This window comes from Odocoileus virginianus, chromosome 14, assembly GCF_023699985.2.
Source record: "Odocoileus virginianus isolate 20LAN1187 ecotype Illinois chromosome 14, Ovbor_1.2, whole genome shotgun sequence".
In the NCBI taxonomy this organism is placed as follows: Eukaryota; Metazoa; Chordata; class Mammalia; order Artiodactyla; family Cervidae; genus Odocoileus; species Odocoileus virginianus.
The window spans coordinates 59203214-59229138 of NC_069687.1; the positions used below are offsets into that span (position 1 = coordinate 59203214).

A 25925-nucleotide genomic window follows, 5' to 3' on the forward strand; every position below is an offset into this window, starting at 1 on the left:
ATGAAGCCAAAAAATGAAAAAACTTGAGGCTTGTATTATTATACAAAAATCACAATATTCTTCTAACCTGACAGTTGGCTTTTGTCCTCAGGCTGTGGTGGCTGGAAGCATATGATAAGAAACTCTTTCACATTTAATGTCATCTATATTCTCACATTGTAGATTGTTTAAATTGAACTTGCAGCAGCTCTCTTTCCTACTCAACTAAATTCATATTTCAAGAAAACACAGCTCAAATTTCAAGGGAAAAACTCCATCAAAAATGACAATTAACTCCTATATATTCAAAATACTGCATAGAAATTAAGTGTTCACTACTTTCTAAAATTGGATAGAAATATGCAATTAAAAATTTGAAAAAATGAGGTGTATGATGCACAACTGTTCTTTTAAATGTATTTTTATTCCTAAAAATTATAATAATAGCTAACATTTATTAAGTAATTATTATATGCCAAGAGCTTCAGTATGTAATTGTGCTCTTTAGGGTCTGTCATCCATTCAACCTTTCCATAAATATCTGCCAAACATTTCTTATATACCTGGCACTAGATAGGAGTATACAGACAAAAAACAGATACAATTCTAAGAAAAGGGATAGTATTTTTTTAAGTGAATAGAGACATTAAATGAGTACATTCTAACTCCTGCATGCATGAGTTCTGGGACAGACCATTGAGGCTCAAATTCTACTCCATGAATTCCTAGCCGTGGGATGTGAGGCAAATCCACATAACTTCTCCCAATTTCGGTTTCCTCATCTGAAAAATGGGGATAACAAAGTCCTGAATGAGAAAAGTCATGTAAAGCACTTAATTCACTGTTTGGCACAATGTAAGCATTCAATAAGTGTTAGTTGTTATTATTATTTGCATAAATAATAGCACCCAGGGTGCTAACGGATCACTAAGAAGGATGCTAAACGCACAACCCAGTCCGTGAAGACTTAGAGAAGGTATCTGAGTTGATTACTGAAGGCTGTACAACTCAAATATTCCTCTAGGTTCTCCACCTTTCGGGAGTCGGCCTTCTTTTCCACATCCAAATAACCCTGGCCCACATCCCTATAAAAGCAGAAAGTCTCATCCTTCACTGGGCCGCCCTCTCAAGGGCAGCAGTGATGACAGCGTCCACAAACCCTGGGACTCCCCGAGCCAGCTGCTCTCTGGATAATGGCTCTACTTTGCGTATAGCATGTTTGCCCACACCTCGCCAGCTGTCCCAGGCTGCCTTTGCCTTCCCAGTTACTGTTCAACCTCAAGATGGACACAGAGCCCTCTGCAATGCCCCAAGACAATCTCAGAAGGAGCCATCCCTTCAAATAAGGCTTCACTGAAAGATTAGAACAGAAATACAGCAGGAAGGCAGCCCACAGCTATGACTAAAGATGGTTACTCTGAGAGTCACAGCCCAAACACAAGTTCACTATCTTCTCTCAGCTCTCACAGGTCCTTTCCTGATGGCGGTAGGAGCCAGCTGTGTACACTCTACCCACAGGAATCCTTAGATACCTCCACGTTTCAGACTCCAAGCTCAAGTCCCTCTTTGCCCCCAAGGAAGAAGGAAAACCTCTCCCCAGCCAAGGCCCTTCCCTTCCCCATCTCTGGATGTCAGGTGCACCCATTTCCTTCATGGTAATACCTTCCTTGTATCAAAGATACCTAGGGCAAGCATGTGAGTCTTCAAACACTGCCCCAAATCAAGGTTATACCATCTTAACTCCGGGGTAGAACACCAATCGCCCAAGCCATCTAATGCTGCTTCAAGCTTGTCTATATCCATATTACAGATCCCACTCCTTTGGTCTTGAGGTGAAAGGAAGTCCAGGCCCACATGACCTTCCTGCTGTGGTTCCTGGACTTTTACAGACACTTCTTAGGGGAAAAAAAGACACCTAACTCCACTGACACATCAGGCAAAGGACAATCTAAATCCAGATACAGCGGAATTTTTTTCATTAGCTTTTTGAAATACTACATTTACATCATCAAACAGAACATTTAATATGTTATTCTGAAGCTTTTGCATTTGGAGCTATTACCCTACTTTATTTTGAGCAAACTCCAGGAGATAGTAGAGGACAGGGGCGCCGGAGGCTTCAGTCCATGGGGTCACAAAGAGTCAGACACATCTTACGACTAAAGAACAACAACAAACCCTACTTTATGGGCTTCCTTGAGAAAAAGGGTTAAATATTTTCTTTACAAATACATTACTAAAACAATTCATCCAAGTAGTTCACCTTCAAACAAAGAGAAGTCTCACATTAAAGACAAGTGTTTCACTGTTGAGTATCTCATTTCCTAGGAGTTCTGCTCTCAGCCAGATTATGTGTTAGATATGCTTTGCTTTTCCCTAAGTGTGTGCCTCAGTTGTTTAGACTAGAAATAGCCAAGAGCATTTTAAAAACATGAAAGAACTGTTTTACTAGAAGGTATTTTAGCATTCTATTACAATTGGATACATAATACCTCTTGGCAGAAACTCTATCAGGGATATCAGACATATATAAGCAGGGCTTCCCTGAGCAGCAAGTAAAGAATCCACCTGCAATGCAGGACATGCAAGTTTGATTCCTGGGTTGGGAAGATCCCCTGGAAGAGGATATGGCAACCCACTCTAGTACTCTTGCCTGAAAAATCCCATGGACAGAAGAGCCTGAGGGGTGACAGTCCACAGGGTCACAAAGAGATGGACACGACTGAGCACAAGCACACAGGATACACACCCAAAAAAATAAATAAATAAAATAAATTTTTTAAAAAAAGATACACACCCAAGACTTGTAAGCTGAAGATCCTATCTAAACACCAAGGGAACCACTTTTTGGACAGTCAAGAACCATCTGGCATTCAAATGTGTACCCCAAAAGATCTTTTATATTACTCAAGCAATAATTTACAAGTTCAGTAATGCTTACATTTTTAGTATAATAGTACTCAGGGTATAATTCAAACTATCCTCAATCATCTATTCACTGACATCTCTCCTCTGCTTCAGACAAGCAAGTTTAGACAAGTTTAGACTTTCCATCAATATATCAAGTTTCTTCTTTACTCTCTGCAATAGACAAATTTAAAAAATATTTTTGTTACTATTGTTAGTTGCTTAGTTGTGTCTAACTCTTTGCGACCCCATGGACTGTAGCCTGCCAGGCTCCTTTGTCCATGGAATTCTCCAGGCAAGAATACTGGAGTGGGTTGCCATTCTCTTCTCCAGGGGAATCTTCCTGACCCAGGGCTCGACCTGGTCTCCTGCATTGCAGGCAGATTCTTTACCATCTGAGCCACCAGGAAGCCCAATGACTATTACTGTTACTATTAAATGTTACTATTTAACTGAAATTTTCAAAGAGAATATTTTGCTAGCCACTTCAATGGATTGTTGGAAAATCAGCTGAGATAATAGGGTAATGACAGAACAACTTTTAGGGAAAATTATTATATATATATATGTATATAATATATATAATATATATGTATATATACACATACATATATTATTATATATACTATGTATAAATTATTATCATTACTATCTTGTTAAGGTGGCAGAACGGTAGATAATGGTACAAATGGCATTTAATTTATGGCCTGTGAGAATGCAAGGAAGAACAGCTAATGTGTATTGAGACTAACTTGGCAATCAGTGTATCTTAATCCTCACAACCAATGTATGATATTTCTATTTTAAAATACTTAACTGAAGATAACAGAGGTTAAATTACTTGCCCTATAGCCACAAAGTTAATAAAAACCTGAGTGGGGCTTAAACACAAAAGAGAGGAGGTAGGAAACATAAGCAGAAAAGTAGCAAGAAAAGGACCATCCAGCCTACATCCCACAGCTGCCTGTCTAACTTCACCTGGTTCTATCTTAAGTGAAGAATGTGACAGCTGTCCTTCTCTAGCCCTTGCAGTTCAGCCTCAGCCCCAGAGACCACCCAACACTCTGGACCCTGGCAATTCGCCTGTGAGAGTGAGAGCTGGCACTTGGAGTTGGTATGCTGTTGCAGGTCGAGTGTCTGGGGAACCTGCTCTCAAGCCCTGAGGATCCACAGACCCACCGAGCTACAGCTTCCTCTGGCCTCCACCATTCTGCCCAGGTGATAAAACTGAGGTTCTAACTGGGCTTCCCCATCTGAGTTCGGGCAGGATGAGGCTTTGCCTCATATGAAGGTCTTATAAGTGTCTGCCATAAATGAAAAGTGCCCAGGGTGAAAACAGGCCACATGCTGCAAATACCCAAGAGGGCCACAATTTATCAAAGCATAGCTTGACTGGAGTTTCAGAGCAAGAACAGAAGTCTGAGAAGAGGAAGGTGTGATGAACTTGTTCCAATTGCTAATTCTGTGATCTTTAGCCAATGTTTTTAGCTTCTTTGGGCTTTACTTTCCTCATCTCTAAACTGAAGGTAGGGATACCCATGTGACTAGGTTTTTTGTAATAATTAATTTAGATAATCTTTGTCAAGGATCAGGAACAGAACTTGTTCTATAAAAGGCACTCAATAAATGCCATATATCATAGATTCTAAAATGCACATTCATTTTCACATTTTAACATCTCTGAAATTGGAATGAATTTTATGTTGTGTTACAGTTTAGTCGATAGGATTTTTCCCACTTTTTAATGGTACATAATGGTACAGTCAATGGCATCTTAAGTTGTATCAAATATCAAAATATCAAAAAAATATCTATTACCACAGATTTCAAGAACATATTTTATTCCCTCCCAAACCTGACAAGTCATATAGCAAAAATAAAGCAAAAGTAAAATAATGGACAGTGCCTTATAACCATTTAGAACAACTGAGAGTAATTTTTCCCTTATTTTATGCCATAATTCCATTTTTAGGGTTGTGAAAAGAGCAACTGAGATTTTTGTGAAAGGGCAAGATCTTTAAAGAGGTCTCTCTTTTCCCTTTTTCACAGACAGCCTTGGTTTTAAAAAAAAAAATTGCTACCTCTAGATAATGCAGTTCTATGAGAGGAAATATGTTCACCTTGTCAAAAAAATGTTCCTGGTTGATTCTGCCAAATCATCAAACAGGATAAATTGTTTTGGTCCAAGTCCTGGTTTTAAAACTGATTCATGTGAGAATAGCCAAGGGCAAATGAATCCTGCAAACATACCTATACTCTCACTGGTCACTTGTCCCTTTGTTTCTGGGACGCCCTTTCTGCAATCCTCTCAAAACTGTTATCCCCAAACCACCTAATGAAACAAGAGAGACAAATGTAAATAATAACTATAAGTATATAGTGAAGTTGCTCAGTCGTGTCTGACTCATAGCGACCCCATGGACTGCAGCCTACCAGGCTCCTCCATCCATGGGATTTTCCAGGCAAGAGTAGCTGGAGTGGGTTGCCATTTCCTTCTCCAGGGGATCTTCCCAACCCAGGGATCAAACCCGGGTCTCCCGCATTGTAGACACGCTTTACTGTCTGAGCCACCAGGGAAGTCCAGCTGTAAGTATATTATAATGCTAATAACTATTGTTAAATTTAAGGTGAAATAATGGTGAAAGTGAAAGTGAAAATGTTAGTCGTTCAGTAGTGTCCGACTCTTTGAGACCCAATGGACTGTAGCCTGCCAGGCTCCTCTGTCCGTGTAATTTTCCAGGCAAGAATACTGGAATGGGTAGCCATTCCCTTCTCCAGGGGATCTTCCTAACCCAGGGATCGAACCCAGGTCTCCTGCATTGCAGGCGAATTCTTTATCATCTGAGCCACCAGGAAAGCCAGAAATAATGGTATCTAATTCTTTAAAGGTACATATTGAAATTTTTGTAGATAAAATTATATGTCTGGGAATAATCTAGAATTGAGGAAAATGTGTGAAGGTACAGATAAAAAACTCAGTCATGAAATTATTGAAGCTGGATGTGGGTACATAAGAGGGGTCCATTATACTGAACCCCTTATTATACATTATACATAACAGGGGTACATTATGTTCTAGTTTCGCATATATTTGAAATTCTACATAATGAAAAGTGTTTTCAATATGCCACTGTGAAAAGTACTGCAACATATTTTACACCTAAGATGGATGAATCTTGTAGAATCTTCAAGAGGTACTAGAATGGCACATATGCATATAAATAAACTCTCATTCTTTCAAAGTGGTCACATATTTCAAGATAAAGAAATATCATAGTCTGGGGGAAGTATATATTTAAGTCAACACAAAATTATTTCTCTCTAGTTTTCATCCAAAAATGCACCTTTGGATAGATTTGGCTCCAAACTCACCAATCTTCCTGCATCATTGCTTCCGGAAGATTCTCAGTCACCTATAACATTAATTATATTGTTAGAATATCTTGGAAACAATTGTGTGCATTCTCATGGGCCCCCTAGCACTGTTAAGGGTTCCCATTGGCACCGGGAGCTCTGTGTCTGCCATCCCATGATTTTACACCTACTAGTGCTAGCGAGTGATTTTATAAAGCTATGCATCCCAGGCTCTTCTTCTGCAGTATTTTGGCTCAACTTTTCAAGACCTTAGGTGCAAAAAAGCATTCTATTTTCCTAAACAAGTCTGTCAGGCCAGAACCTAGGCCCAAACTGGCAGCAACGATGGCAACTTGAGTGCAAAGGCAGCAGCCACGGCAGCAGTGACCACAGCCATGTGACAAAGGAAGGTGTCTGCACACAGGTACCTCTGGGACCCACGGTGGGGGCTCTCACCCCTTCGTCCCAGAGCCTGACTGGGGCATCTGCACAAATATTAACGCTGGCCTGAGGCTGGGACAGGAGCTGCCAGCACATAGGCAGTAAATTTTGTCAGTAAATTATTACAAAATAGAACTGTACATATGAACACTGCAAGAAAGCAGGTCAGGGAGTCATGGCAATCTTTTGAAGTGTTTAGAATCCCAGGTTTTCCCTGGAGAAGGAAACAGCAACCCGCTCCAGTATTCTTGCCTGGAAAATTCCATGGACAGTGGAGTCTGGCGGGCTGCAGCCCCTGGGTTCAGGAAGAGTGGAGGCTACTGAGCATACACACCCACACAAAGAGAATAGAAAGGGCCTTGTTATGCAGAAGAGGCTGGCACTTACTTAAAGATTTCTCGAATGTTAACTCTTAATAAGTTGAAGTTATCTTGAAAGGATGATAAGGGCATTCTAAGTATCATTGGGGGAACACAGATAATAAGATTTTGGTGCCTTCATCAGACTTTTTCCAGGACAAAGATACTTCTATTTTGATAGTACAGGACTCCAGGACTCTAGGAATAAAATTGGCCCTATGCATACAACTCTGTGGAACTAGGTTCATTTTATTTTGTGACAGTTGCTACTGTACAGAAAGATTTTGATTCAGTAGCTTGTTTTTAATCCTCATTTTTATTTATTTGTGTTTGATAAGACCTAAATGTGACAAAAGCTATTTTTCTGCAAATATGAGGTGGTACTGTGTTCTGTTAGAGTCTGAATTCATTCATTGAAAGATTTATTTTCAGGTTTACTAACTGTTTATTTTCACTAACATTTGAGCATGTTATTTTATAAATGACGGGATTCCGGGGTAGAAATGAAGTGTTTTTTCTCCTTTAATTTCTATTTAAAAAAACTATGTCAGTTAAACTCCACTTCAATGTTGTGGTTTAGCAAACTTGTTTTGCTTTACAGAAGAAGGAGTGTTAAATTTGATATTTTAAAATATGTTTCTTTACGGTTAAACATGATTTCTCAATGTGATTTTTACCTGTATTTTGCTTTTGGTATGGCCAGATAGTCAACTTGTGTTTAATAGCTCCTGATTTTCAGAAAAATCAAAATAAATTTGTTCCCTAAAAAAAAGAATTTCAGGTTTTGAAAACAGCTTCAATACTGCAAAGCACATACCCCCAGACTTAGAAAACAAATTTAAAGATCAAGACATTTGATGGGAAGGTATAGTACTTACTATGAAGCTTCAGATGAACAAATTATTAATGAGGAAGCTAATTAAAAATTATTTTCTTATAGTTGAACATGCATGGATAGAATGCATAAGCAATCACTTTAAATTTTATACAAATTATGAAGTCACATTTGGTTTCTTTGTACAGCCTCCACAAGTTACAAGAAATGTCAGAGGAAATATTAAAATGCCATTGTATAAATTTACATTTTTAATTAAATTTCAACTTACACAAAAATATTTTGTATGAAGAATGAAATATTTTTAGAAAAAATATTCCATGGAGCTCATTAGCTCTATAGGTGCTAAAATTTTTATTTCAAAATAATTTATCAGAAACTTATCCCAAATATTGTCTATAAAATAGATTATAAAATACTCTTAATAGCTTCAACAATTGCATCAGCAGAAGGATCCTTGTCAAAATGTAAAATTATCAAAAATTGTTTTCAACTTTTCATTTTTCAAGGGCAAGTAATGTTTCTTTGGATTGTATCAATTGAAAATAAAATTGCTAAAGGTATATATTTTAAGAACATTTAAAATGAATTTTCCTAAAAGAAAGCCACAAAATTATGATTAAGATACCACATTGATAAAGTATTATTATATTTATTGTTTTATATAAAATTATGGCATCAAAAACATCTTTTGTACTTTGTGAGTTATATTGTTACTCATATACCATTATTACCTCTGTTGTATTTTATAAGTAACAAAGTGTTTTTAAAAGAAAAGCTTTATTTGTAATACTTTTAATGGCACTTTTTTTTTTGCCTTTTTCAACATGAGCCTACTTTTTCATTTTGCACTGGGCCCCTCAAATTATCTAGCTTGCCCTGTTCACAGAAAATGATATTTTATATATTTCACCTGATTAAGGGAATAGCTATATTTCTAGATGTAATCAAGGCCATTAAATCTATTCATAGTGCTGTTATATGGAAGAAGAGAAAAGCTGTCTCTTACAAATGTTTAACCAATTTCTGTAAGCCAAGCATTATAGAAGATTTTAGTTCAGTGGGATAGTGGGGACAATAAAATGAGCTATTGTCTTACACAGATAGCAAAACTGCAACAACAAACTAATTTTTTTCAAGGTCACAAGTAATTTAGAAACATTAAATCTCAAGTCTCTCAAATCTACCTGGTATATTTTTTACCACCAGTTCTTTCTGATTGTATCAATAAAGATTCAGAAAAGCAGAAAGTGCTCTAGGTATTTCAAACAGAATAATGTGAGTAATGACCACCAAGGAAAACCCATTCAAAGGTGCAGGAGCAATGGAAGGAAACAGCTATTGCTGGAGGAGAGATACCCCTGCATTCTCCCTTCCTCCCTTCCTCTCTTCCTGCCTTTCATCTTTCACTCCAGATTCCCATTAGCAGAACTGAATTTTAAGTCAGCAGACAGAAGAGCCTGGAAAACTCAGTCTGTAGGAGTCAGTCCTCTATGATACTGAGCAGAACAGGGGAAGGGTGAGCAGGGGATTGAAAGCAAATGACTGGTGCCCTGAATAAGCCAGGCTGATAACTTCTTTAGGTCTGAGAGCTTCCTGAAAATCTAAAAAGTGTTGGTAGTCAGCTATCACTGGCAGTCCTCAGTTACTGAGATAATGCATGTGAAGCCCTTAGTGTAGTACAAGGGATGGAATAAGTCGAGCTTACATCATCCTCCTCCTCCTCATCATTACTTATCACTATCACTACTGTTAAATGGGAAGCGGTTCCCTGGTGGCTCAGATGGTAAAGAGCCACCTGAAATACAGACCTGGATCTGATCCCTGGATTGGGAAGATCCCCTGGAAAAGGGAATGGCTACCCACTCTAGCATTCTTGCCTGGAGAAATCCATGGACAGAGGGACCTTGTGGGCTATACAGTCCATGGGGTGGCAAACAGCTGGACATAATTGAGTGACTAACACTTTTACTTTACAGAATTATCAAGGAAACAGGAGAGTTTGCCAAAGGATGTTAAGACCGCCACTCAATATGTGAAATAAAAAGACAAAGCTGAATGTATTGCTGGTCATAGTCTCTCAAGCAGAGCAAACTGGTGACCTTATAAAGGGTCTTTTTTGGAGGGAACATGAAGTGCCAGGAATTGTCAAATTTTCATGGGTCTAAGTTGGTTGACATCAACTGTAGTCCATTGCTACTCAGGTGAGACTGTTGTTGATTAGTTGGCACTCAGAGGTGTGTTTATGGGAATGATTCTGTCTCTGATAGGTTGATTTCATGAGGGGCTTACTGAGGCAAGTTATTCTTGACCGAGTAAATGGGTTTACAACTGGTTTTGTGGCTACTTGTTATCTTTGTTAATGGCAAAAATCAGTCTTTTTCTAAGTTTACGGGAACTTCTTAATTTTCAGTACTTCCTTTTGATTGTCATTCAATCAAAGCTTCAGGAGAAACCTTCATGGATGGTGCAGATCTTTACCACTATTGTTGATTTTCCTTTAAGGTGAGGTTTCATCTGTGGAAATTTTATTTTCAGTTTACATGTCTATCAGCAAGATTTTATTCTGTTCATTTGTTTGGTCTTTAAACAATTTCTTGAATCATCTGTAAGGACAGTGGCTGTACTCAAGTATCTAAGACTCTGGAAAATACACATTTAACAACAGTGAGACAAGTAAGTATAATTAGAAGAGATTGGAAGACATTTCAAAACCATGATCCCAAATTTCCCAGACCTGATCATGAAAAAAGTCTCAAAGATCCTCAAGTCTATTTCAGATAGTTAGGTTACCTTTCCTTTAGTTTAGATAAGGATTATTGCAAATCAATTATAGTACTTGGGTATAACATATAGTGTTAGCAATCTTCCTGGTTCACAATCTTCCCTGGTTGGCCAAAAGAAAATCCAAGGCCATTCTATTATTTATAACTACTGGGTTTAAAGAATTTAACCTGGTTTGTTGTGTCCCAGAGTTGGGGATGTACTATTTAATATGTTAGCCAAAGTAATGGAACATATTTTTGATAAATGCCTTTAGTAGTTTAACTCCTCTGGGTAGGATCATTATTCTCAGGATTCACTCCCCATCAAAGGTTTTATACTTTTGTACTCTTTTAAAGAAGATCTGTCCATCTAGGATGTTTGGATTATGTTAGTTATCTATTGTTCTGTAACAAATTATCTCAAACTTGGCAGCTTAAAACAAGAGTATTCAGTTGTTTGAGCGTCAAGAATCCGGGAGCAGCATATCAGGGTGATTCTGGTTCAGTATTCCTCTTGAGGTTGCAGTCAAGACGTCAGTCAAAGCTACAGTTTGCTGAAGGTTTGAATAGGAGTATAGGATCTGCTCCCAAGAAGACTCCCAAGATGGCCTTGGTTTCTCATTGTCCATTGACAGGATGTCTCAACTCTTTGCTGCATGGGCATCTCTCTCCATAGGGTTGCTCACAACATAGTAGCTAATTTCCTTTAGAGTGAATGATATAAGAGAGAGCAAGGCAGATATCACATCTTTTATAACCTAACTTTGGAAGTGACATACTATCACTATTGCCATACTCTATCAGTCACATAGACCAATCCTGATACAATGTAGGAGGGGTACTATGTACAAGGGATGTACAAGGGAATGAATATCAAGAAATGAGAATTATCAGGGACCATCTTGGACACCGGTTACCAAAAGAATCATACTTTTGGAATTACCCTAATAATTCAAAAGAATAATTATCTTGGTCCTAGATTGGTATTGAAAAACTTGATTCTTTTATAAAAAGAGTAAAACACTATTCATGAAATAATTCAGTTTTGATGGAGCTACAAATATAATTGTCTCTAAGTATGGTGTGACACAAAGTTATTGTTTTCATTTTGTAATTTTTCTTGTGCAGGGCATTTTCCTTCATTTATGTATTAAATGCACAGAGTATCATTATTGGTAAAGTTAGAGCAATATACCCTTATATCATTCATTAAAATAACTGAATTAAAAACAGCTCTGAAGAGCTGAATTATAAAGTCATGATGATAATTATTCAGGCCAAAGGTCAGTAAACTTCCTCTGTAAAAGGCTAGATATTAAATATTTTTAGCTTTGTGAAACATACAATTTGTCACAATGAATCAACTCTGATGTTGTAGTACTAAGGCAGCCATAGACAATATGTTAAAAAAAAAAATGAGTTTGGCTGTTTTCCAATTCTGTATTTTCCAAAACTTCATTTTATTTACAAAAATAGGTGGCAGGCCAGGTTTGGTTTATGAACTCTGGTCTAGAGTTAGGCAAATTATTATTTCTAGGAAGGAGAATAGGAGAGGCTAAATCAAAAGTAGAATACCTTAAACCAGTAAAGGAGAAAGGTGTTTCAATATGGCAAATCTATCCCTACTGTGACAGATTTGTTCATGGAGAATTTTGGCAAATGTCAATTTGACATTCCTTCTGGTGCTCTAAGACCTGTTTTTGCTAGGTCTTACCCTCATGGAGCTCATAACAGATCATTCCTAGTGTTTAAGAATTTGGGGGTCCAGATTTTATAATTTACATTATGGAATTCTTGAACTTCCCCATGAACTTATTATTATCCTGTTATTGTTTTTTATATGAAGTCCTTGTATGAGGACTTTAGTCAGTTTTAGTGCTCTATTCTGTTAAAATTATTTTAATAGTACTTCTAAAGTATTTCTGTACTATCTACAGCATGGTGTACTAGATTCTATAATACTTCTTTTTCTTTGAGTTTTGACATTTATTACAGCAATTGTTTTAGGCATCATGAAGATGTCTAGTAAGTAATGCATCTGTTGTTTATTTTTAAAGAGTATCTAAAATTTCAAAGCTTCTTTTTTTCTATAGTTTTAAAAAGTGAATTATTTTGAAAGAATACTAGCTATTAATTTATGTATTTATTATTTTATTTTAGTTATTTGAAGTGCCCTAGAGAGGGCCAAAGCTCAGTCATTGGAACAACTTGATCAATTTGGTAAGAAATTAGATTTTATAAGAGAAAATGGTCAACTTATTGTAGAATAAGACTGGTCTTTTTTGTACGGTAAAAAATACAAAACATAATTTACCATCTTAATCATTTTTAACAGTTAGTTCAGTGGCGTTATGTATATTTACCAACCTCCAGAATGTTTTCATCTTGCAAATTTAAAACTCATGCCCATTAAAATAACAAATTCTTTTCCCTTTCCCCCAGCCTCTAGTAACTACCATTATACTTTCTGTTTGTATGAATTTGACTACTTTACATCTCATATAGCTGCAAACATACAGTATTTGTCATTTTGTGGCTGGGTTATTTTATTTAGTATAATGTCCTCAAGGTTCATCTGCATGTGATAGGATTTTCTTTCTTTTTAAGGCTGAATAATATTCCTTATTATTAAACTCCGGGAGTTGGTGATAGACAGGGAGGCCTGGAGTGCTGCGATTCATGGGGTCGCAGAGTCAGACACAATGGAGTGACTGAACTGAACTGAACTGAATATTCCTTATATGTACATGGAGGGCATCCCTGATAGCTCAGTTGGTAAGGAATCCGCCTTCAATGCAGGAGACCCCAGTTTGATATCCTGGGTCGGGAAGATCTGCTGGAGAAAGGATAGGCTACCCACTCCAGTATTCTTGGGCTTCCCTTGTGGCTCAGCTGGAAAAGAATCTGCCTGCAATGTGGGAGACCTGGGTTCGACCACTGGGTTAAGAAGATCCCCTGGAGAAGGGAAAGGCTACCCACTCCAGTATTCTGGCCTGGAGAATTCCATGAACTGTATAATCCATGGGGTCACAAAGAGTCGGACACAGCTGAGCAACTTTCACTTTCACGTATGTACACGAAACATTTTGTTTATTCACTTATCTGTTGATGGACACTTGGGTTGTTTCCACCTTTTGGCTATTTACGAATAATGCTGTTATGAAATGGATGTGCAAACATCACTTTCAGATTCTGCTTGCAATTCTTTTGGCTATATACCCCGAAATGAAACTATTGTGTCATATGATGGCTCTATTTTTAATTTTTGAGGAGTCTTCATACTGCTTTCCTTAGCAATTGTCACATTTTACAATCCTACCGATAATCCACTGGGTTTCACTTTCTTCACATTTTCACCAACATTTGTTATTTCTGTTTTTTAAATCTGTATTTGCCATCATAATGGATGTGAGGTGATATCTCATCGTGGTTTTGATTTGCATTTCTCTGTGATGATCATAACTAGTAATACTGAACATCTTTTCATAAACTTGTTAGGCATTCATAGATCATCTTTGGATAAATGTCTATTGAAGTCCTTTGTCCATTTTTTAATCAGGTTATCTTATTTTTTGTTGTTTAGTTATAGAAGTTCTTTATATATTCTGGATATTAATTCCTTATCAAATATATGATCTGCAAATACTTTCTTCCTTTTCACTCTGCTGATTCTGTTCTTTGGTGCACAAAGTTTTTAAGTTCGCTGTAATCCCATTTGTCTATTTTTCCTTTTGTTGCCTGTGATTTCTCTTGTGTCATATCCAATAAACTATTGCCAAGCCCAATGTCATGAAGCTTCTCCCCTATGTTTTCTTCTAGAAATGTTAGTGTTTGGTCTTTTGAATCCATGTTGTGTTCATTTTTGTAGATGATGTAAGTTTAAGGCCTAACTTCACTCTTTTGCACATGGATATCCAGGTTTCCCAATACCATTTGTTGAAGAGAATGTCCTTTCCCTGTTGAGTGGTCTTGGCACCCATGTTGAAGATTATTTGACCATAAATGTGAGTGTTTATTCCTGGAATCTCTACTTTAGTTCATTGGTCTGGTTTGCTGATCTACCTTTTTTTAGACAAAAAACCCATTGGCAAATAATATTGTCAGTACTTAGTTTTTGAGCCACAAAGAATATTAAATCAGCAATTAGTACTGAAGTATCCAAAAACTGATTTGGCCATCAAATTTCAAAAACACAATCAGACAGTTACTGTAGAGTTGCTGGAATAAGAGTATTTCTCCAGTGGATAGTAATATGAGATGAAGAAAATATTGGTACTTATAACTTACTAACTTATGTATAAATATGAGTGTTTTTCATTAGCAACAAGGAGTTACTGCATACAATAACATCAGGTTTGAAGGTAATCATGGTATAAGATCTGAAGATGTTTTAATATATTTTAGTTGAGGTTCATGACTGTTCTGAGGCAACTAACCTAGCATTGGCTACTGTAATAAGGGATTGGCCTTATAATAGGCATTAGGTCTTAAGTGTATGTCATGTTGAAGTGTTAAAACCCATATAGGTGAATTATCTCATGTTTGTACAAAAAAAGAAAAGTTTATATAATCCAGGAAGACTTTTAAGGCGTCTGTTGAAATCTGTGTCCATGGAATTTTTCAGGTGGTGCTAGTGGTAAAGAACCCACCTGCTAATGCAGGAGAAGTAAGAGATGTGCGTTCTACCCCTGGGTTGGGAAGATCCGCTGAAGGAGGACATGGTAACCCACTCCAGTATTCTTGCCTGGAGAATCCCATGGACAGAGGAGCATGGTGGGCTACAGTCCATAGGATTGCAAAGAATCGGACACAACTTAGCACACATCCATGGAATTTTTTGCCTGTTGCGATTCTGAGACCATAGTTATTCCTTCAGTGAGTTCTTAAATCATACATGGTATAGGTATATTATTAACAATACCAGCTATAATTTATTGTAAGAAATTTTCTGGGATTTTTAAAAGTAATCCTTTGAAGTACATTTTATCTGGTAGTTTCATTTGCAAAGTAAATCCCTACCTACTATATTCATAGGAATTGTGTCATAGAGAAGGAAGGAATGCCTTTCTGATGATTCCAAGGTATCAATAACAGGTTGGGACTTAGGGAAGGACTTAGGATTCTTAGATATTCCCATTCTTTTAGTGCTTTCAATAAATCCATGCCTTCCATACTTTACTATATACACTCAAATTTGTCTTATCTTCTTTCACCACCTGGCACAGTCAGGTATTTTTAATTTAAGTGAAAACTTCTCTTTTCTTTCTTATAAAAAACCTATGTTAGATTTCAAACAACTTAAAAATTTTATTCTCAGGGATCTGATGAGATTAATGGTAGATGTAGTGGCTCCATAGCAACAAAAAAAGCAATATTATTCCCTTTGAGAGGTTAGAAAAAGGAAAGGGAAATACTGGCGCTTAATGTCACCTTTGGAGTAACATTAATGGACCAATTTGGGATAATTAGCCCTCTATTCCTTGTGTGCTAAGTCTCTTCAGTTGTGTCTGACTGTTTACAATCCCATGGACCATACCCCGCCAGGCTCCTCTGTCCATGGGATTTCTCAGACAAGAATACTGGAGTGGGTAGCCATTCCCTTCTCCAGGGGATATTCCCTACCCACGGATTGAATCCAGGTCTCCCACATTTCAGGCAGATTCTTTACCATTCCTTAGCGACTATGAAACATTGATTCTTTCAATTACCATTGTATTTGCAATATCTACAGGTATTCCTAACCACAGGCTCCCAATCTTTCAGGGAATGAAGGCTTTTTTAGTTATTTTTATAATTTATTTTTATTCATTTATTTATCTGATGGCTCTGAGTCTACGTTACTACACAGGATTCTAGTTGTATCACGTGCGAGTTAGTTCCCAGACCAAGGACCAACCCCCCCCAACACACACACACACACAGACACTGAGAGCATGGAGCCTCAGCCACCAAGGAGTCCCTCCAGTTATTTTTTAACTAGCAAGTCAAACACCGCTTCTGCTCCTTTACTTCCTAAGACGCTGGCAGTGTCTAGCCACAACTTGACTATTTTCTAGGTTAGCAATTTTACATTTCACTTTCTTTTTTATCATTAAATTACATATTTAAAATTTGATCCCATTTACAAGAGAAGACTTGTCTCTCTATGTTAGTTGTGGGTTTACTCCAGCTTCTAGAATATTTCCTGAAGTATATTTTTCACGTTTGTTTTGTTAACAATATAAACCTTTTCACAATTTTTCCCTTAAAATATTATTTCCGAAATTCTCTTATTATAGGCAATTTTTAAATTTGCATAGCTTTCTTGAGACAACTTTTTAAAATTTATATAACTGAGTGATTTAAATTTTTTCTTTCCTACCTTTCAGCTTATTAAGCATTTTACATGAGAGGCTAAGCACTAGCCTAACTAGTTGGTATAGATATGTAATAGAGAAAGTTAACTGTGTAACAAAATACTAAATTCTGTAACAAATTTCTGTCTGTATTCCAAAGTTTAGGAAGATCTTCAATTATATCCTTTAACTTGGCTCTAGATAAGAATTTTAACTCAACCTTCTCATCTAGAAATTTTATAATAGAATTATTCTTTCCCTGAGAAAACCCTCAAAAACGAATAGCTCATCTAGAAGGTCAAGTAAAACTGAGTAAAAAATAAGAAAGAAATGCAAGATGAATAGGTTTCAGAAGGTTACAAAGTTTTTGAAAGAGACTGCCTTGAGCTAGAAATTTTTTGAGGTCTTAGCATGACACTTTAAGAATCTGACTATAGGTATTTTGTCTCCTAATATTATTAAAGTTCTTCTTAATGATATTAATTTAATGCTTTGAACATGTCAAATGTGACATTATTAAGTCAAAACAATTTTTTGCTGTTTACCCAGAAAAATACAGAAGTTAGATTATAGAGCTTCTTAAAAGAAATAGAAGCTCTTCCAAAGAGAAGGATGAGATTTGGCAGAGACAAACCCATAACACACAGGGAAGACAGGCCACTACAGTCAGTTTACAGCGTGAGCTTTTGAAGGGTATTTGGGTTCCCCAACCAAGCAGAGACTAGAATTGTCAAGTTGACAAAAACCACACAATCCTTGACACTTGAGTATGGCTAGAACAAAGTGAACAAATTAACAAGAGAGTACTTTGTGAAAGTTTTATAGGGGACCCCAGACAAAGTTTTACAAACCTTTTTTTTTTTTTTCCACAAATTGATTGTTGGTCTAACAGACCTCCAACAATTAGCCCTCAAGTCTGGCTTGCACTGAAAATTTATCAAGCTTATGCTCCCAGCTGTTTCCTATGGAACACTCCCTTGTACTTCAAAAGCAACAAGCTTTCAAAGCAGAAATCCAGTTGCAGCTGTAGAAAACAAGTTTATGGTTACCAAGGGGGAAGGGTACAGGGAAGGATAAATTGGAAGACTGGGATTGGCATATACACACTACTCTTTGCAACTCCATGGACTGTAGCCTGCCAGGTTTCACTGTCCATGGAATTTTCCAGGCAAGAATACTGGAGTGAATTGCCATTCCCTCCTCCAGAGGATCTTCCTGACCCAGGGATCAAACCTGTGTCTCCTGAGTCTCCTGCATTAGCAGGTGGATTCATTACCACTACACCACCTGGGAACTGTATAGCATAAGGAACGCTAATACTCTGCAATAACCTACATGGGACTAGAACCTAAAAAAGAGAGGACACATGTATAGCTGACTCACTTTGTCGTACACCTGAAACTAACAGAACATTGTATACAACTATACTCCAATTAAAAAAAGGGAAAAAACAAAACAAACCAACCTAGGAGAAAGCAAAACACAAGAAATAAACAGCACCAAAAGCAAGGCAAGCAGCAGAATAAGTAGGTTAATAGCAAAAAGCCATTTCTTAAATGGCACTTCTCCAAAACAAAAGGTATAATGGTCTTATACAAAGACTTAGGCTTAATTTAGTAAATGGTCCATCTCAAACCAAAAGATCTAATTGCTCTATACAAAGATCTAGGCCTAAACAAAGACATATTTGGTTACAAATCCTAGAATAACAAATTTAGTGATACAAACTCAGTGAAACTACTCAGCGATGAGGTTATTGTTGAAACTGACTCACTTGACAACACATCTGAAGAGTAAATAGAATTTTGGCACAATGTGCCCAGTGAGTGTACCTGTTGGCCTCAGGGTTCCCTGGAATGCTCCTAAATGAGGGTCTTTAAAAGAATCTAGGTGGACCCTCCAAAAGTGTCCAATGAAGCCATCACTCAACATCTGAAATAAAAAGACAAAGCTAACTTATTGTTTGTGATAGTAAGAGATGCTGGCCAGACACATTGTCAGAATACATTGTCAATTATATAAGGATTTAGGAAAGCATGAAGTTCAGGAACTGGTGAACTCTCAGAGGTATAATTGGGTTAACATCATCTATAGAAGCATGGTTACTCAGGTTAAACTACTGTTGATTGGGTACCACTCAGAGGCATGCTATTGGAGTGCATCTGTAACCAATAGGCTGACTTTCAGAAGTGAGAGACTGACAAGAGCATCTTGGCTTGTAAAAGTGTGTTTACCAAGATGAGTCATATAACAAAACAGGCTTTAAATTAATTATGGTGGCTGCTTGTTTTATGACTTTGTTATCAAACGCAACTCCATGTGCCCAATGCACAGTGAAGTCAAACAATACCAAAACATCTGAATCTGGAGCACAGAAAGGTTTATGACAGGGCCACGAAAGTAGATGGGTGGCTCATGCCTTAAGAACCTTGGAACTCCACAAAAGCTTTCAGCAAAGCCCTATTAAAGAAAAGGTAAGGGAGGGGCATGGTTAGTGGTTGCAAACTTCCTGGTGTCAGATCCTTTGTTTTTGAAGTCAGGTCACAGTCAGGTCATGATGTTTCTGGAAACATCCACCAAAACAAATGTTATTCTCTGTTCTGACAAGAAAGGGCAAGGTCCCAAGGCTTTCTGAGGTCCAAGCCCTAGCCAAAAAGAGAGGTTTCCAGCATCAGCCAGTCACCCTGCCCTGGACCATTGGACCCACACCTAGTCTGGGTCCTCCCACCAGTGCCCAGACCCTCCTGAAGATCTCAGCCCTCAGTGCCAGGCGCCCAGACCCTGCCCAGCCATCATCACTGAGGGAACCAGGCGCCCGAGACTCAGCCTCCCCTCAGGCCGCCCAAATGAGGACCAGGTCCCAGGGGCTGTGACCCATGGACACTGCCGCCGCCATTAGGTCACTGAGGTAGGGATGGGGCAGAGGTTCACTGCTGCTTCAATGCCTGGGTCCAACCAGTGGGCAACTGGCCAGTGCACCTCCAGTGCCTACCCTCCACGGTATTTTGCTTTGTTTAAAAAAGAAAGAAAGAAAGTGGGGGAGGCCGAGGGGCAGGGGACAGAACACGGGGGAGAAACAAAAGTGATCAGTCGGGGAGGGGAGAGGAGCCCCGGGTGGGGTTCCCTCAGCCTGTCCCCAGGCCCTCCAACTCACCTGCTGGCCCTGAGGATCTGCAAGGCCAGGGCAGAAGGCCTTGACTGCTCCTCACTACACTCACGGCCACCAGAGCACTGCCCTGCTGACTGCCGCGGAGCGGGACCTCTAACGGCGGCTCTAACGGTTGCGCTAACTGCTGCGCTAACGGTTGCTCTAACGGCTGCACTAACGGTTGCTCTAACGGCGGCTCTAACGGTTGCGCTAACTGCTGCGCTAACGGTTGCTCTAACGGCTGCACTAACGGTTGCTCTAACGGCTGCGCTAACGGTTGCTCTAACGGTTGCGGTCTCCCACTAAAGATCTTGCGCGAACAGCTGCACCCCCGCTCCATCTCATTACAGCTTCAGAATAATCAGTCTTTTCCTACATTTGTAACAGATTTTTTCCCCTCAAGTTCAAAAATAAGATAAAGTAGGAGAACTATTGGAAGCTGCCCCAGTGGTAAAATTGCCCACTCTGAAACAGGTGCCAGTCTTTGAGTTAGATGACTATGTTTGGTACAAGTGAGATTTCTGTGTGTACAGCTGAACTTTATATGGTTGAGCCAGCAGATGAAGGGAAAAAAGGATTCTTCTGGAAGAAGGGTTGCAGCTGAAATTAGTACACATTTAATTTCAAAGTTTCATTCCCTATTACCATTAACATTTATTGTACACAGTATTCCTTTTTAGTAAATTTATGTGTAAAATGTGTATGAAGATTTGTTGAGAGAGTATTCCACTTTTACATTCCTTGTTTTTTCTTCTTTATTTCATCGTACAAGTTTCTCTTCAAAGAATTTCAAAACTCACCTTTTTTCATATTCAATATTGTAAGCCGCTTCTAGTTTTAACTTATGATACCCTCTTCATTTACAAGGAAACTGGTTATAATGTTATTTGTAACCACAGAGTTAGAACTTTATCATGGAATTAAACATTACAGAAAGTAAATCTAAATTTATGTTTGGAAAAGAAGAGGAAGTAAAGATAGTGTCGATATGATTCACTACTTGATTTCTAGATTCAAATAAACCTGAGTTTAAGTCCTGGCTCTTCCATGTATGAGTTGTGTGACCTGGGGCAAGTTACTCAACTTCTTCAAGCTTCTGGGTTCTCATTTGTGACATGATAATACTAAATAAAACCCACTTTATGGCAATTGAGAGGATTAAAAGCAATAATTTATGTAGAGTGGTTAGCATAGCTCCTAGCATATGGTAGATTTCTAATAAATGGGATGTATTATTTTTGTAATTAATAGAAAAAATATGAAGAGATGTTAAAATACATAATTTGTTTTTCTTTTCTTTCTCTTGTTTCTTCTTTTGCTTCTGTGTAAATAAAATTAAGTATTTTGAAACTCTTTTACTAACATTTGCAACACAAAACCCTACTTAGATCTTCACAGCCCTTTAAGGCAAGAAATGTGTTTTTACTACATCAATATATTTATGGTTTAAAAAAAAAAAAAAGCCTTATTAGGGTGAGGTAACAGGGGTGGGAACATGAAGTCAAAGAAATGTATGAGTTCATTAAATGTGGCTAAAGTATCCAGGGGAGATGGTAATTTATACTCCTAGAGAATTTCACTCTCACCACACTTAGGTCCATCTAGTGACATGATATATGCATCCATGGACTGTGCAGCAGAAAATAATAGTGTCCAATTGGGGTAGAACCTCCTGAAATTTATGAATGGCTCCAAGAAATAGAGACACAGAGAAGACTCGCAAAAGGACAAGTAATACCTTTGTGAAATTGATGTCCTGTACCAAGAAAAGTCCTGAACACCTCTGGTTGAATAATTATCTATTGAATGAATGTACTACATTTAACCATTCCCCTGGTCGAACACATTTTCTCCCAATTTTTATTTTACATTACAAATGGCAATGCTACAAGTATCATTGTATACAAAACTTTTCTTTCATGATGTAGTGATTATGAGTCCGGTCCCAGAAGCTTCAAATATCAGCTCTGCCATGAGATCTTAAGCAATTTACCTAATCTTGACATCCCTCAGTTTCCTCATTTGTAAAATGGAGACAATGAAAGTACCTACTTCATATGACTGTGACGAAGATTAAATATGTCATGCACTTAGAAAAGTGTCTGGCATGGAGTAAGCATTCTAGGTGGCAATCACTATTAAAAGTGAAATTTTGCCTTAGGCTGAATCTTCAGTTATAAAAGAGCGTTTATATTTTTATGCTCTCAGTGTTTAATGCTAAGCCTCTTTTTAAGAATTAAATTGAGAATTTAAGATTTAAGAATTAATTTATAGCAACAAGGACAATGTCTGGTTGCTTCTTTTTCCATAGCCTCTTTTAAAGTTTTATGATTTTTCTTATGCATACTTTTAAATTCATTAACTGTGAGATATTAGCTTATTGTTGTTTTAATGCAAATTTATTTAATTGCTAGTGAAGATATTTTTAAAAGTTTCCTCTTATTCAAATGATGTTAGTATCCTTTTGTTCTTTAGGGATTTGGTGTTAGGCTTTAGTTTCCACTGAAAACTGATGTATTTAAAATTCCATTAGCTCACATGTATTTAGTACAAGTAATTCCCTAAATCTGTTTTCTTTTTTAGCTTCCTTCATTACTTTTCATTGTATAGATACTTAAAATGTTTATATACTAAAGTTAACAAAATACACTGAAATAACAATAATATAGAGTACTACTGCTCGAAGGAGTTACTGTTAGAACACTCAATACAGCAATCACCAGCTCATTCCCACTAAGAGAAAATCTCCAGGCATCTCCACACTCTGAAATACTGGCCCTATGAACCCCTGTGGTGGAAGTATGAATGGGATTGTGAATATATATGTGCTTGTTTATGTGTACATACATATCGTGTGTGTGTGTGTGTGTGTGCACATATAGAAGAACGAGAGATAGACTTTCCTCTTCAAATCCATGTCCTGTCTCATATAGCTGTTATGAAGATTGAGTTAAAACACTGACAGTAGGAACACCCACCCAGAGAAAATAATTTGGCTTCACAAGGCTCAAACAAGGCTATGATAAAGGTCAGCAGTGCTTTACTCAGGTCTGAGTTATTTTGTCTTAAATAACACTATGTGAAAGGCAATAAAAAACGAGCCAATCCAAATATTAGTGTGCCAAGTCCAGTTCTACTGATTTCCCCTTCACACTTTTAATCTCCATCATAAAGAGATCAGGTCTACACAATCCTCTTGGCATACTTCAGTGACATTGCGTATGTGTGTGCTGTCACTTCAGTCATGTCCAACTCTTTGTGACCCTATGAACTGTAGCCTGCTAGTCTCCTGTGTCCATGGAATTCTCCGGGCAAGAATACTGGAGTGGGTTGCATCTCCTTCTGCAGGGGCTCTTCCCCACTCAGGGATCAAACCCACGTCTCCCGAGTCTTCTTCATTGGCAGGCATATTCTTTGCCACTGAACAAACCTGGGGAGTCCCAGTTTGCAAGGACAGTTCAGCCTGAATCCAGATTCCAGGGTGCTATAGTTTGAATATTTGAATCCCCCCAAAATTTGTGTGTGGAAATCTTAATACCCAATGTGATGATATGAGGAGGTAGGGAGCTTAGGAAAGTGCTTAAATTATGAATGAGGAGCCCTCCTGAATGAGATTAGGACCTTATAGAAGTTCTAGCAATAGCCTCAGCCCTTTCTACCATATGAAGATACAGTGAAATGTCCACCACACCGAGGAAGTCCCTCCCCAGATCATGTTGGCCCACAGTCTCAGACTTCCAGCTTCTAGAACTGTGAGAAACAAGTTTCTATTGTTTACAAGCTACTCAGTCTGGCATTTTGCTACAGCAGCCCAAACAGATGAAGACACAGATATATTTTTCCCCTCTGATTCTGAAAGGACATATGCCCACCAATAAACCTAAACTTGTCAGCTTATGGGAGACTTCCATTTCCTCCAAAAGTAACAAGTGAATACTTGTTCTACATTTGTGTAATTAAAAAGAGCCATTCTAGTGACTTTCCCAAAACAAAGGAAGTCTTTTCCAAAGATGAATTGATGACTCCACCCCTGTAAGAAGAAAACAGCTGGCAACTTCTAAGTGATTTAATGCCAGCTTTCAAAAACAGTAAAGTCATAACAGGCAGCTTTTTTTGCAGAAGGGATAAAAATGCAGTGCGAGGTGAAGGTCCAAGTTGACTTCTCTTCATAATAATATGTAGTTTTCTTGAAGATGAAAGTGTTAATTGCTCAGTCGAATCCAACTCTTTGCAACCCCATGGACTGTAGCCTGCCAGGCTCCTCTGTCCATGGAATTCTCCAGACAAGAATACTGGAGTGGGTAGTAGTTTTCTTACTAGTTCTTAAATCATGACTCCTCTCTCCATCATTTGTGTAGACTGAGTTCATATGTTAAAATTATTTTATATGCAAACAAGGGCTCTTATTCCTTTCCATTACCCTTTCCTCCATTTTTGAACTAATGCCATGTCATTTCCATTCATTTCCTTAAAAATTCTAGTACCTAGCAAAGATAGTTCCTCTTCATTGTTCTTTTTCCCTCCACAGTGTAATATTTGATAATTCTGCTGATTTGTTTTTCCAAAAGTTTTGGAATCACTTTATTGAGTTCTATAAAGTACACTTTGCTTCCCTGGTGGCTCAGTGATAAACAATTTGCCTGCCAAGCAGGAGACATGAGTTCTATCCCTGGGTCAGGAAGATCCCCTGGAGAAGGAAATGGCAACCCACTGCAGTATTCTTGCCTGGGAAATCCCATGGGGTTTTCAGTCCATGGCTACAGTCCCTGGGGCCGCAAAAGAGTCAGATAAGACTTAGTGACTAAACAACAACATAAAGTACCCTTTGGTTTTTAATGGCATTTGTTAAATTGGTACCTTTATTCAGGAAGTATCATTTCTGCTATCCACAGTCATGCTGTGTGTCTGCCTTCATTTGGTTTCCTGAATTCTTTCATTAAGGTTTTTATATCTTATTTTATGTTCCTTTAACATTCCACATTAACTTCCACATATTTTATAATTCACTGATATTGTGAACAAGATCTCTTTTTAGTTACCTTTCCTCATTGTTTTTAATAATATTTAGGAAAGATATACACATTTACACGTTTATTTTGTGTTTTCCCATTTCACTGTGAGTTTTTAACGTCTTAAATAGTTTTGTGGAGGGTGGAAATGGCTTAATTAGGGTCTTCTATTTCTTGGAAGAGTGTTTTTGTTTCCTCCCCTCCCCCAATAATTAGTTTTCATTCCTTCTGGAGACCCTACTGTGATAAAAACTATTTCTAGCATTATATTGGAAAATAATAGTGAAAAAATCACCTTTGTTTTCTTCATTTTTTTTTAAGGAAAATGTTCCTAGTATTTGCTATACCATTTACAAAATCAACTTTTAATTTTAAGTCCTTAGTTTTCCCTTTTTTATATCAAGAAAGAGCAACTATGATCTCACTTTTAAGACTGGATGTTGAATATAGATGGCCAACAAATACATGTAAAGATGCTCAACATTGCTCATTATTAGAGACATACACATCAAAATTAGGAAATTAGGATGAGGTATCATTTCACACCAGTCAGAATGACCACCATCAACAAATTTACAAACAATAAATGCTGGAGAGGTGGAGAGGGTATGGAGAAAAAGGAACCTTCTTGCACGGTTGGTGGGAACATAAATTGATAATAAGGAGAACAGTATGGAGACTCCTTAAAGAACTAGGAAAAACTTAAAACTACCATATGACCCAGCAATCCCACTGCTGGGCATATTCCCTGAGAAAACCATAATTGAAAAAGATGCATATGTACCCCAATGTT

General features: G+C 37.8%; 2 long non-coding RNA genes across 9 annotated transcripts in view; one reads left to right on the forward strand and one right to left on the reverse strand.

Moving 5' to 3' along the window:
• LOC139038281 (uncharacterized) overlaps positions 1-25925 on the forward strand; it is a 51029-nt gene that overhangs the window by 12700 nt on the left and 12404 nt on the right. The window contains exons 1-3 of one of the 5 annotated variants that reach the window (XR_011491262.1): positions 10261-10380; positions 12801-12860; positions 14559-14644. This is a non-coding gene — a long non-coding RNA (uncharacterized lncRNA). Of the gene's footprint in view, positions 1-10260; positions 10381-12800; positions 12861-14558; positions 14645-20436; positions 20598-25925 lie in introns of those variants that run through there. The other 4 variants (XR_011491261.1, XR_011491264.1, XR_011491263.1 and 1 more) reach the window with 4 other exon arrangements.
• On the reverse strand, positions 385-20261 carry LOC139029604 (uncharacterized). Of its 4 annotated transcripts, XR_011491260.1 has the most exons (7): positions 20130-20261; positions 18808-18907; positions 7718-7802; positions 6259-6299; positions 5137-5218; positions 2921-3060; positions 385-761 (listed from the first exon to the last, which is right to left on the reverse strand). It is a non-coding gene; the product is annotated as an uncharacterized lncRNA (long non-coding RNA). The 4 variants fall into 4 exon arrangements; XR_002318277.2 differs by lacking the exon at positions 7718-7802; XR_002318279.2 differs by lacking the exons at positions 5137-5218; positions 7718-7802.